The sequence below is a fragment of the Mus caroli genome, unplaced genomic scaffold (genome assembly GCF_978045245.1).
Source record: "Mus caroli unplaced genomic scaffold, Mus_caroli_1 scaffold_1, whole genome shotgun sequence".
Classification (NCBI taxonomy): domain Eukaryota; kingdom Metazoa; phylum Chordata; class Mammalia; order Rodentia; family Muridae; genus Mus; species Mus caroli.
Window position 1 is genome coordinate 12193459 of NW_028227256.1, and position 11606 is coordinate 12205064.

Sequence of the window (11606 nt, forward strand, 5' to 3'; positions counted from 1 at the left end):
CAAAGTTAAGTCGGAATCAGATCTAAACAGTCCCATAACCCCCAAAGGAAAAGAAGCAGATATTAAAGTCTCTCAACCAAAAAAATGAATGAATAAAATAAAAAAGCCCAGGGCCAAATGGTTTTAGTGTAGAATTAGATCAGACCTTCAAAGAAGACCTAAAACCAATACTCCACACTGTTCCACAAAATAGAAACAGAAGGAACACTACCCCATTCGTTCTATGAAGCCACAATTATGCTGATACAAAACCACACAAAGAACCAGCACAGAGAACTTTAGACCCATTTCCCTTATGAATAGTGATCCAAAAATAAACAATAAAATTCTTGCCAACCGAATCCAAGAACACATCAAAAATGACCATTCACTAAAATCAAGTAGGCTTCACCCCAGGGATGCATAAACCCTTAGCCAGGCTCAATATACAGAAATCCATTAATGTAATCCACTATATAAATGAACTCAAAGGGAAAAAAAACCACATGATCATTTCATTAGATGCTGACAAAGCATTTCACAAAATTCAGCATCCTTTCATATTAAAAGTCTTGGAAAGATCAGAAATTCAAGGCCCATACCTAAACACAGTAAAGCAATATACAGCAAACCAGTAGCCAATATCAAACTAAATGGAGAGAAATTGAAGCAATCTCACTAAAATCAGGGACTAGACAGTGCTGCCCTCTCTCTCCCTGTCTATTCTATATAGTACATAAAGTTCTAGCTAAAGCAATTAGGCAACAAAAGGAGGTCAAAGGGATAAAAATTCAAAAGGAAGCAGTCAAACTATCATTATTTGCAGATGATATGATAGAATACTTAAGTGACCCAAAAAAAACTTCATAGAGAACATCCTACAGCTGATAAACAACTTCAGCAAAGTGGCTGGATATAAAATTAACTCAAACAAATCAGTACCCTTCCTCTACTCAAAGGATAAGCAGGCTGAGAAAGAAATTAGGGAAACAACACCTGTCACAATATTCACAAACAATATATAGTATCTTGATGTGATAGTACCTAACCAACCAAACAAAAGATCTGTATGACAAGAACTTCAAGTCTCTGAAGAAAGAAATCAAAGGAGACTTCAGAAGATGGTAAGATCTTCCATGCTCATGGATCGGCAGGATTATTATAGTAAGAATGGCCATCTTTCTGAAAGCAATATACAGATTTAATGCAATCCCCATCAAAATCCCAAACCTGTTCTTCATAGAGTTAGAAAGAGCAATTTTCAAATTCATCCTGAATAACACAAAACCCAGAAACCAGAAAATTATTCTCAATAATAAAAGAACTTCTGGGGGAATCAGCATCCTGGATTTCAAGCTATACTACAGAACAATTGTGATAAAAACTGCATGCTATTGGTACAATGACAGGCAGGCAGATCAATGGAATAGAATTGAAGACCCAGTAATGAACCAACACACCTACAGTCTCTTGAACTTCAACAAAGGAGCTAAAACCATCCAGTGAAAAAAAGATAGCATTGACAAATGGCAGACCACTGACAAATGGTGCTGGCTCAACTGGTGGTTAGTGTGCAGAAGAATGCAATTTGATCCATTCTTATCTCCTTGTACAAAGCTCAAGTCTAAGTGGATCAAGGACGTCAACATAAAACCAGATACACTGAAATTAATAGAAAGGAAAGTGGGGAGGAGCTTCGAGCACATGGGCACAGGAAAAACTTCCTAAACTGAAAGCCAATAGCTTATGCTTTAAGATCAAGAACTGACAAATGGGACCTCATAAAATTACAAACTTCTGTAAGGCAAAGGACACTGTCAATAGGACAAATCAGCAATCAACAAATTGGAAAAGATTTTTAAGAACCCTACATACAATAGAAGGCTAATGTCCAATATATACAATGAACTCATGAAGTTAGACTCCAGAAAACCAAAAATACCTATTAAAAACAGGATACAGAGCTAAACAGAGAATTCTCAATTGAGGAAATAGAAATGGCCAAGAAGCACCTAAAGAAATGTTCAACATTCTTAGTCATTAGGGAAATGCAAGTCAAAACAACCCTGAGATTCCATCTCACACCAGTCAGAATGGCTAAGATCAAAAACTCAGATGACAGCAGATGCTGGTGAGGAGATGGAGAAAGAGGAACACTCCTCCACTGCTGGTGGAATTGCAAGGTGGTATAACAACTCTGGAAATCAGTATGGTGATTCCTCAGAAAACTGGACATAGTACTACTACCTGAGGACCCAGCTATACCACTCTTGGGCATATACTCAGCAGATGCTCCAAGATGTAATAAAGACACATGCTCCACTATGTTCATAGCAGCCATATTTATAATAGCCAGAAGCTGGAAACAACCCAGATGTCCCTCAACAGAGGAATGGATACAGAAAATGTGGTACATTTAAACAATACTACTCATCTGCTAAAAACAATAAATTCATAAAATTTTAGGCAAATAGATGGAACTAGAAAATATCATCCTAAGTGAGGTAACCCAATCACAAAAGAACACACATGGTATACACTCACTGATATGTGGATACTAGCTCAGAACCTCAGAATACCCAAGATACAATTCACAGAGCAAATGAGTCTTAAGAAGAAGGAAGGCCAAAGTATGGATACTTCAGTCCTTCTTTGAAGGTGGAACAAAATACCTATTAGAGGAGATACTGAGACAAAGTGTGGAGCAGAAACTGAAGGAAAGACCATTCAGAGACTACTCCATCTGAGAATCCATCCCATATACAGTCACCAAACCCAAACACTATTGTGGATGCAAACAAGTACTTGCTGACAGGAACCTGAGAGGCTCTGCCAGTGCCTGACAATTGCAGAGGTGGATGCTCTCAGTCAACCTTTGGACTGAGCACAAGGTTCCCAGCGGAGGAGCCAGAGAAAGGACTGAAAGAGCTGAAGAAGCTTTCAGCCCCATAGAAGGAACAACAATATGAAACAACCAGTACCCCCAGAACTCCCAGGGACTAAACTACCAACCAAAGAGTACACATGGAGGGACCCATGGCTCCAGCTGCATATATAGCAGAGTATGCCCTTGTTGTATATCAATGGGAACAGAGGTCCTTGGTCCTGAGAAGTCTTGATGGCTCAGTGTAGGTGAATTGGTAGAGTGGGAGTAGGTGGGCTGGTGAGCAGGGGGAGGGGAGATGGGATAGGGGGTTTTCAGAGGGGAAACCAGGAAAGGGGATAACATTTCAAATGTAAATAAAGAAAATACCTAATAAAAAAGATTAAAAAAGAAAAGAATTGCCCCTGATTAGTTGATGGAAAAAGAAAAAGTTGAGCTGATTCATGGATTGGTAGATTGATATAAAGCAAAATTGTAGACTGTACTACAAATTCAGTCCTTTGTGTAGCTCCTGGAAGACAGTGTTGTTTTGCAAATCCTCCTGATAACCATTTATTGAACTACTATTGTGTTGAAAGAAACACAGCCTGAGGTAAGTGTTTATTTGAATTTATGGATAGTGAGTGACTTGGCTGTTTTTAGAGGTCTAGAAAAAATAATATTAGAATGTTCAGCACGTAAGATTTGTGGTGGTGGTGCATTAACAGACTAGAAGAGTGAGCACAAAGAATAAGCATATTTGTATCCCACGTTAATATTCATTATAGCAAAGACATGATTTTATAGGTGGACTGAGTAGCCCAGCAAATGAAAGTCAGATTCTGTCCTTGGCTAATCTAGCACTTGTCCAGCTGGCTCATGACTGAAGCAGTTATGGTGGAATGGAAGCTGCCTCTCACTGTTCTGAGTTGTAAAGTTTGCGTATTATAAATGTATGCAATGTAAAAGTTGTATGTTGGAATATTAATCTCCAGTATAAAAGCATTTGTAGACAAGAACTTTGGAACTTCAAATCTACCCACCTATGAATCAAGCTCAGTTTGCTTTTTCCATCAATTCATCAGAGGCAATCTTCCATGCAGCCACAAATGTGAGCCATTGGGTGTAGTCTCCCCTCCCCCAGCCTGAAACCTGCTTGCTCAGGGGTGGAGCTTCCCGCTCAATCGTTCTGCCACGCCCACTGCTGGAACCTGCCGCTTTGCTGTTTGGAGCCATACACGTGGTCACCCTGCTAGTGGACCCCGAGATTATTTGGCGGGAATCGGGCCCCATTCCCCAGCTTCATAACTGCATGCGGAACAGTAAAATTGAGCTTTGATCAGAATCTGCCTGTCTTAGCTGCATTTCTTTCTCTCGTCACCTAGCCCCAATTCTCTTCCAGGTTTCCAAAATGCCTTTCCAGGCTAGAACCCAGGCCGTGATCTGCTGGCCGGACACAACAATTGGGGAGTTAAATTAGTTTATAAGGGTCTTCATGATGGTAACCTTATTATAAAATTTCCCTCCCTCTTCATATGCTTTCAGTAAGAAAAGTGATGTCAGATGTCAAACATCTGATTCCCTACAGGGAAACCTTCATTGGGGCCTGGATTGTCTAGACCTTAATCTTGGTCTTCTTAGTTGTCAAAACTGTAAGAAAACAAAACCTTCTAGAACTGAATGAATACTTCAGAAACAGATTGAATACACGCTTAGCATATGAAAACTTTGTATATGGTAGAGTAACTTGTCAGTCAGTAAGAAAAAACAGGATATTCAATATATGTTTGGCTTATGGCTTCCCACTTGGAAAAATGCAATTAGTTTCTGATATTATACCACATAAACAAATGATAAAGAAATTCAAATTATTAGAATATACAGGAAAGCATGTTCATGGCTATGTTGAGAGAATTTGAACAGGAAATAGGTGGTCAATTATAATTGTTACTTGAAGGGTTTAATGCCTAGAAAACTTGTCAACTCATTGTCATTAATAAGAATAACCAAGTAGAGGAGGGAAAAACGGGTGACAGGATCAAGTATGGGGGAGTCATGACAGAAGCCTAGATGGTCAGGAAGATAAATAGAAATATGCAGCAATATGGAGTGGGGAAAAGGAGGAACCACTAGAAAATCCTAAAAATCAGGATGCAAGAGCATCCCAGGACCAAGTGGGGATGACATTAGCATAAATGCCCAAGAGTGAAGAGATAGAACCTGAAGAGAACACCTCTAATAGATAGACATGGCCCCCAGTTGAGGTATGAAGCCATCCAACCATGTCAAAAATTTTAACCCAGAATTGTCCCTATCTAAAGGAAATGCAGGGACTAAAAAAAAAAAAAAAAAAAAAAAAAATGGAGCAGAGACTAAAGGGAAGACCATCCAAAAACTGCCCCACTTTGGGATACATCCCATGTGCAGGCACCAAACCCTGACAATATTGCTGATGCCAAGGTGTGCATGCACATAGGAGCCTGGCATGACTGTCCTCTGAGAGGCTCTGCCAGCACCTAATATAGATGCAGATATTCACAGCCAACCACTGGACTGAGTTCACAGACCCTAATGGAGGAGTTAGGGAAGGACTGAAAGAACTGAAAGGTGTTGCAACCTCATAGGAGGAACAACAGTATCAACTAACCAGACCCCTCAGAGCTTTCAGGGGCCGATCCACCATCCAAAAAGCATACATGGGCAGGTATGTGGCTCCCACTACATATGTTGCAGAAGACTGCCTTGTCTGGCCTCAGTGGGAGAAGGGGTGCTTGGTCCTGTGCAGGTTTGATGCCCCAAAGAAGGGGGACACAAGAGGAGTGAGGTGGGAGTGTGTGGATAGGTGTGGGAGCACCCTCCTAGAGACAAAGGGGAAGAGGAATGAGGGGGGAACCAGGAAGGAGAACATTTGAAATGTAAATAAATAAAATAATAAAAAATAATTTACTGGAAAAAATTAGCTATAATCTCAGAGTGAAGAGACATGGATGTACAGTCCCTAAGAAACAATTCAAGTTGCACAGAGAAGCCCACTTTGTGGAAAATCTAAGGAGCTGATGGACTCAAGGAGACATCTTCTAGGAGCCAGAGGAATTCCGAGCTCAGGGAGGAGAAATAAAACACGGACAGCGATCTATCTCTGATTGCTTTAGCAGCAGGATTTGGAAGGAGGAAGTAGAGAAAGCCAGGAGGCAGGTGGGGCTGCTGGGCTGGAGGCTGGAGAGGGGCTATGGCACCCTCCCTCCTGAATGTAGCCCTTTGTGATGAGGAGGCCTCAGCTATGTGATGTGGCCTGAGCCCTCTTGACAAGCAGGATGCTGTGTACTCTGGAACTCAGTGACCTGAGAGCTGCACTGTGATTCAGAAGATGGAGAATTTTCTCTTTCCAATGAATAGCATTATTGACTAGTGCAGGAACCCTAGCTCTGTGTCCATATTAATGGACACGAGCTTTACCATTATGTGTGGAGTGGGGCTCTTTTTCCTACTAACCCCATTCCTGAAAGATTACCCAGGGTCACCACCACCTGGGAGTGAAAAGACCATCCTAAAGGTAAGGAAAGCCTTGGTTGACACAATGCTGTGTATGACAGTCTTTTGTTCATGACTGTTATTTTCACATTCCCTAGAAAGACAAAGAAAGGTATACTAAAAAATTGGGGCTTAAAAAAAAACAGAAATATAAGAATATGTTTTGTTTTAATCTCAGGTATGGGATATGGGGTTGTTTCTGACTGTCCACAGCAGCTGGCTGTGATTTGCTTCGTGCTTTAGTATGGGCGTAATTCTGCCAGCAGCAGATAGTTTCTGCATTTGTGTGACATTTGGAATTCTGAGGACTTTCCAGAGGGTATATAAATACTAGGGCCTTGAGAGGCATGCCAGGTTGTTGATTTTTGTTGGTTGTTTGCTATTAGTTCCTGGTGTTTGTGGTGACCACTTAACAATAAGTAGTAGTGTTCAAAGAAGTAGAAATTGGATATCCTGATGGTAAAGATCAAACATTCCCCAAAGGAACTTACCCCCATTCCCAATCAGCTGGAAATATTCTAACAATAGCATCTCCCCCTTCCTGTCTATTCTTTTTTCTCTCCTATCTATTGTTAGGGGATTAAAAGAGTAAAAGAAAAGGGGTGGAGATGGATGTTAGTAAGAATAACCTACAAAGTACCTAAAGTCCAGCTACAGACAGGTAAGTGGAACTCTCCAGAAAAAAGCAGAGGTGCAAGAGGCTTGAGCTGCACCTCAGTCTGCAGGGGCTGGCAGGCAGGACAGAGGTGCGAGAGGTTTGAGCTCCTGCCTAAAGCTCTCAGACCATCTGTACAGATGGCAGAGAGGACATTAATGACCACTAGGGCTCCATGCAGAGACTGCATTTCTGAGTTAGTGGGAACACAGGACAAGCTCTGAGAAGGGTCATCTGTCCTCTGCTTAGGCACTTGCTTTTGTTTGTGTTGAACTGATGTGAAGCAGGTGATGAGACCAAGGGCCTCAGATTAGAGCTTAAATCCTCTCTGGTCCGAGGAAACAGATATCATCTGACAGGCCAGAGGCAGCTCCAGAGCTCAGCCTTGGGTAGGATTCTGTCTGAGGAACACTGACTGAGGACATCCATGGTAAGTGTGGCATAGACAGCCCTTTTTCCTGTTTTCCCAACAAGGCCAAAAGGAAATATGTTTATGCACAGTATGAATGAGTCAAGAATGGATGAGAAAGCACTTCTTGGAAAATGCAGGTTTCATGTTGTCCTTGAGCACAGAGAGCAGGCAGCTTGTCTACTACAGAGAAGGGATCCAGGTTCATTTGTGTTGTTTCTAACTGGCAGGTAGTGAAGAGAGGGTAGAGCAACATGAGGAAGAAAACAACAATAGTAAAAGGTTGTAGAAACAGCCAGAGAATGCACATACCTAGAATGTATCATAAGCTGTGGAAGCCCCCCTTTACTGGACTCTACTCCCTGTCCCTTTTTGAACTCTAAGGAGAAACTGAATCAACTTTCCCTTCCACAGCTGTTGGATTACTTCAAGTTCTTAGAGAATCTTATACAGCAAAAATTTAACCAACCTTTCTGGGACACATTCTCTGTTCTCTGAGTCAGTTGTGGCTACTGCCTGGGTCTCCAAGAAATCCTTCTTGGGAGGATGTAAGTCTGTGATGCAAGTGGCCTTGTCCAAGCTCTATCCCTAGCTAAAGGACCTCCACAGTTTTTCCAGGACTAGCCATTGCCCCACCAACTTGTGACACCAAAATTGGGAGGTGTGACAGAGATCCAAGAACTGCAAAACATCCCAATCTCTATACTAAACCAAACACCTTCTTCATTCCAGAGTAGGGCCCGTGAAATAGCATGCCCTACCTACTGGGATAGGGATATAGGTATCCCTTCAAACTGAAAACAAGCCCAGGCAACAAGGACTGAATTGGGAAGGTATTACAGGCTGTAATGTTGAAAAATGTCAAGCAGCCATTAGCCAGCTCACTGACAACTTGTCCAGAGGCATCCTGCCCACTAGAGCTATTAGGTCAGCCTCTGTCCTTCCTGAGCATTGTCAGATGCTACAGAATTATGAGGAGCCAGAGAATGAAAACAAGACAACTAATGTGGGAGAGCAACAAGGGACCCCCTTCAGATTCCTCCCATCCATGGAACTGAGGCAGCTTCATGGACATTTTCAAGCAAACAGTGATGGCCATTGCATGAATATGCCTGAATTCTCCCACTCTGACCAGCCTTCTATCTTCAGCTCCAAAAAAGTAGAGCCAGATGATGAATCCTGTGTCCACGGGTGGCACCCTTAAAGAAGTCCATAGCAAAGTGTGATATACTTAACACCATCAAAAAAGGCCTCAGTGTTAGGGCCAAAGATCTGCCTTGTACTTCAAGCAGCACTAGTGGGAAGGGGTTGGAACCCAGGAAACTTGCACTGAAGACAGAAAAGCTATCTTCTATGAACACCACCAAGGACCTTTTCTTCCTTAATCCAAAGACCCAAATGAAGCTTGAATCAAGCATCAGGCAGCTTGCTGTAAACCACAGAGGGCATCTACCCTGTGTTTCCAAGGCTGAGTACTATTCCAAAGCTGTCACAATACTGGAAAAATTGCATCACCAAGATCCAGGAGAGACAAGGACAGAAACCATATCATCTGCCAGACTGCAAAGTCCTCTGTTTGAACACTCAACTCCAGAGGTTCAGGAGACCCAAAGAGCCCCTACACCTGTTGCCAGCTATAGGCCCTTAAGGACCCATCCAGATCCACAGCACAGATACCAGAGTGTTCAGCCCAGTGCTTTCTGCCTCCAGGCAAAACCCCAGCAGAGGAAGACTATCTGAGGAACTGGGAGAGGCATCCTACAACCAAATACCAGCCCAGGAATGGTCAAGCATGCACTGTGGAAGAGGTCTGAGGATATGGCCTCAGGACATCCCCACTGGAATGCAACAACTGTGGGCCCTGAAGATAGGGTCCCACCTTCAGTGCTCAAATAAACCAACACACTGAAGGTAAAAGAAGAGCCACCTCATACATGAAATGTGAGTGTGGGATCCAGTGAGAGTCTCAATGGACAAGCCATCAATATCAGTCACAAGTACATTGAGTATGTACAGGCCAACAGAAGCCTAGGCCTTCTCCAAGCACCTGCCTGATAGCATTCAGGGGACTTGGCTCTAAAAAGAAAAGTATATAGTAAGATTGACTTGAGATCAAGTAAGCAACCACAGGCCTGGCCTGTGAGCCATCATCCAGGTGGCCCTAGTACAGTACACCCTGCCATAGTCAGCTTGCCTTCTCAACACTTACTATCCAGCTTCCAAAATACAGGCCAAAACCCCCAAAATTCACAGGACTTAGGTGATGTCTTTACGAGAAGTGATCAGAGTGTAGAGATTCAAAGATCACAGTAAAGAATGACAAGGTAGTTCATCCCCTTGAGAGGCCAAGAATTATGATATCTAGAGGCATAATCCAGGGAAAAAGGCTTGGGAGAGTAAGGCCCTCTATCCAGAGTTCCACTCAGCTTAAGGATACAGACAAGAATGAGAGTCAGTCCTCTTTTAATATACCAGGAAAAAGTTAGGCTTCTCCTAAAAGCTCCTTGAAGAACATCATAAGGAATGCAGCACAATATGGAAACCTCAGTACAAAATACAAGGTACAGGGGGATTCTTTGAAGAATGAAAGCCCCCCAACAGTTACTGGGCAGACATAGGAGGTAGTAGAGAAAAACTCATCTACAATACAGCAGTTGAACAACAATCCCTCATAAATGTTCTGGTCCATATCCTGGTGAATAATGTAGGTGACCCATTAAAGGTACAAGGATGTAAAGTGGAATAACTGGCATTCCAGTTTGGTGGCTTTTCTCACTCTTCAGGGGGTCTCTATGGCCCAAACCATAGCAGACCTGCAAGCAGAATGAGCTGTGTGAATGCCAGCCCCAATTAGCACAACCATCCATTCACATACAGGGGAACTGGAGACAAGCTGCAGTCAGGCATTGATTCCAGAGGGTCTGTGCCCAATATGTGAACAAAGTGAACACAGGAATGGGCATTTACCAGCTCTCCACTCCCAAGAGGAATGACCATACATGTTGTTACAGGGGAACTGGAGACAAGCAGGAACCAGGACTTGCTGACCAGAGAGCTTGTGACCCAAATCAAATTAGAATGAAGATTAGAATGGGCTGCTGTCCACATAGAAGCCAAAAAGGGCACAACCATTCATTCAGATAGAGAGGAATTGGAGACAAACAGCAGCCAGCTGTTGACCATAAAGCCTTTGACCCGCATCAAAGTACAAAGAAAGGAATGGACTGTGGCTGCCTTATGAGTCCCAAAGAGAACGATTCAGTCAAGTACAGGGAAACTTGAGGCCAGAAGCAGTCAGCTGTTACTGCCCAAGGAGCCTCTGACCCAGAGGAAATTAGAACAAGGAGTGGAAAGGAGTGCTGTCCACATAGAAGCCCCCGGGATGCATAACAATTCATTCAGAAACTGAAGACAAACTGCAGTCATGTCTTAATGCCCAGAGAGCCTGTGACCAGCATCCCTACAGTGTGGAGAGAATGGACTTTGACCAGCTCCCCATTCCCAAGAGGAACAACCATCCACAAAGGGCACAGGGGAAATGGAGACAAGCAGCAGTCAGGTCTTGCTGACCAGATAGCCTGTGACCCAGGTCAAATTAGAAGGAGGAGTGGAATGGACTGCTGTCCACATAGAAGCCCTGGGGAGGGGGTGAAACCTTTCATTCAGAAGCAAAGAAATTGGAGACAAACAACAGCCAGGCATTGTCTGTAGAGCCTGTAACCCACATCAAAGTACAAAGGAAGGAATGGGCTGCAGTCACCTTATGAGTCCCAAAGAGAACCATCCAGGACCGGGAAACCGAAGCCCAGGAGCAGTCAGGTGTTGCTGCCCAGGGAGCCTCTGACTCCAGGTTGACTTTACCAGCAGAGGCCAAGGAGCCTCAGGCCATCTTTGCCTTCCTGAACAGGAATCCTTAGAGAAGTGCCATCTACCCAGACTCTGTTTCTGCCTATCCTTTCCTGGCAATAAATGTTGACTTTTTTTCCTATAAAATAAATAGGTGAATAAGTAAATAAATAAATACATAAATAAATAACAAGGAAGGTATGGGGGACTTTTGGGATAGCATTGGAAATGTAATTGAGGAAAATACGTAATAAAAAATATTTAAAAATAAATAAATAACAAATAACAATAAATAATGACTAGAAAAGAAAAAGAATAACCAA

General features: G+C 42.8%; 2 pseudogenes; both read left to right on the top strand.

Annotated features, from left to right (window-relative positions):
• Nucleotides 1-6209: 6209 nt before the first annotated feature.
• On the top strand, nucleotides 6210-10375 carry LOC147006005 (uncharacterized; annotated as a pseudogene).
• Nucleotides 10376-10426: 51 nt separating this feature from the next.
• On the top strand, nucleotides 10427-11354 carry LOC147006006 (uncharacterized; annotated as a pseudogene).
• The last annotated feature ends 252 nt before the right edge of the window (nucleotides 11355-11606 follow it).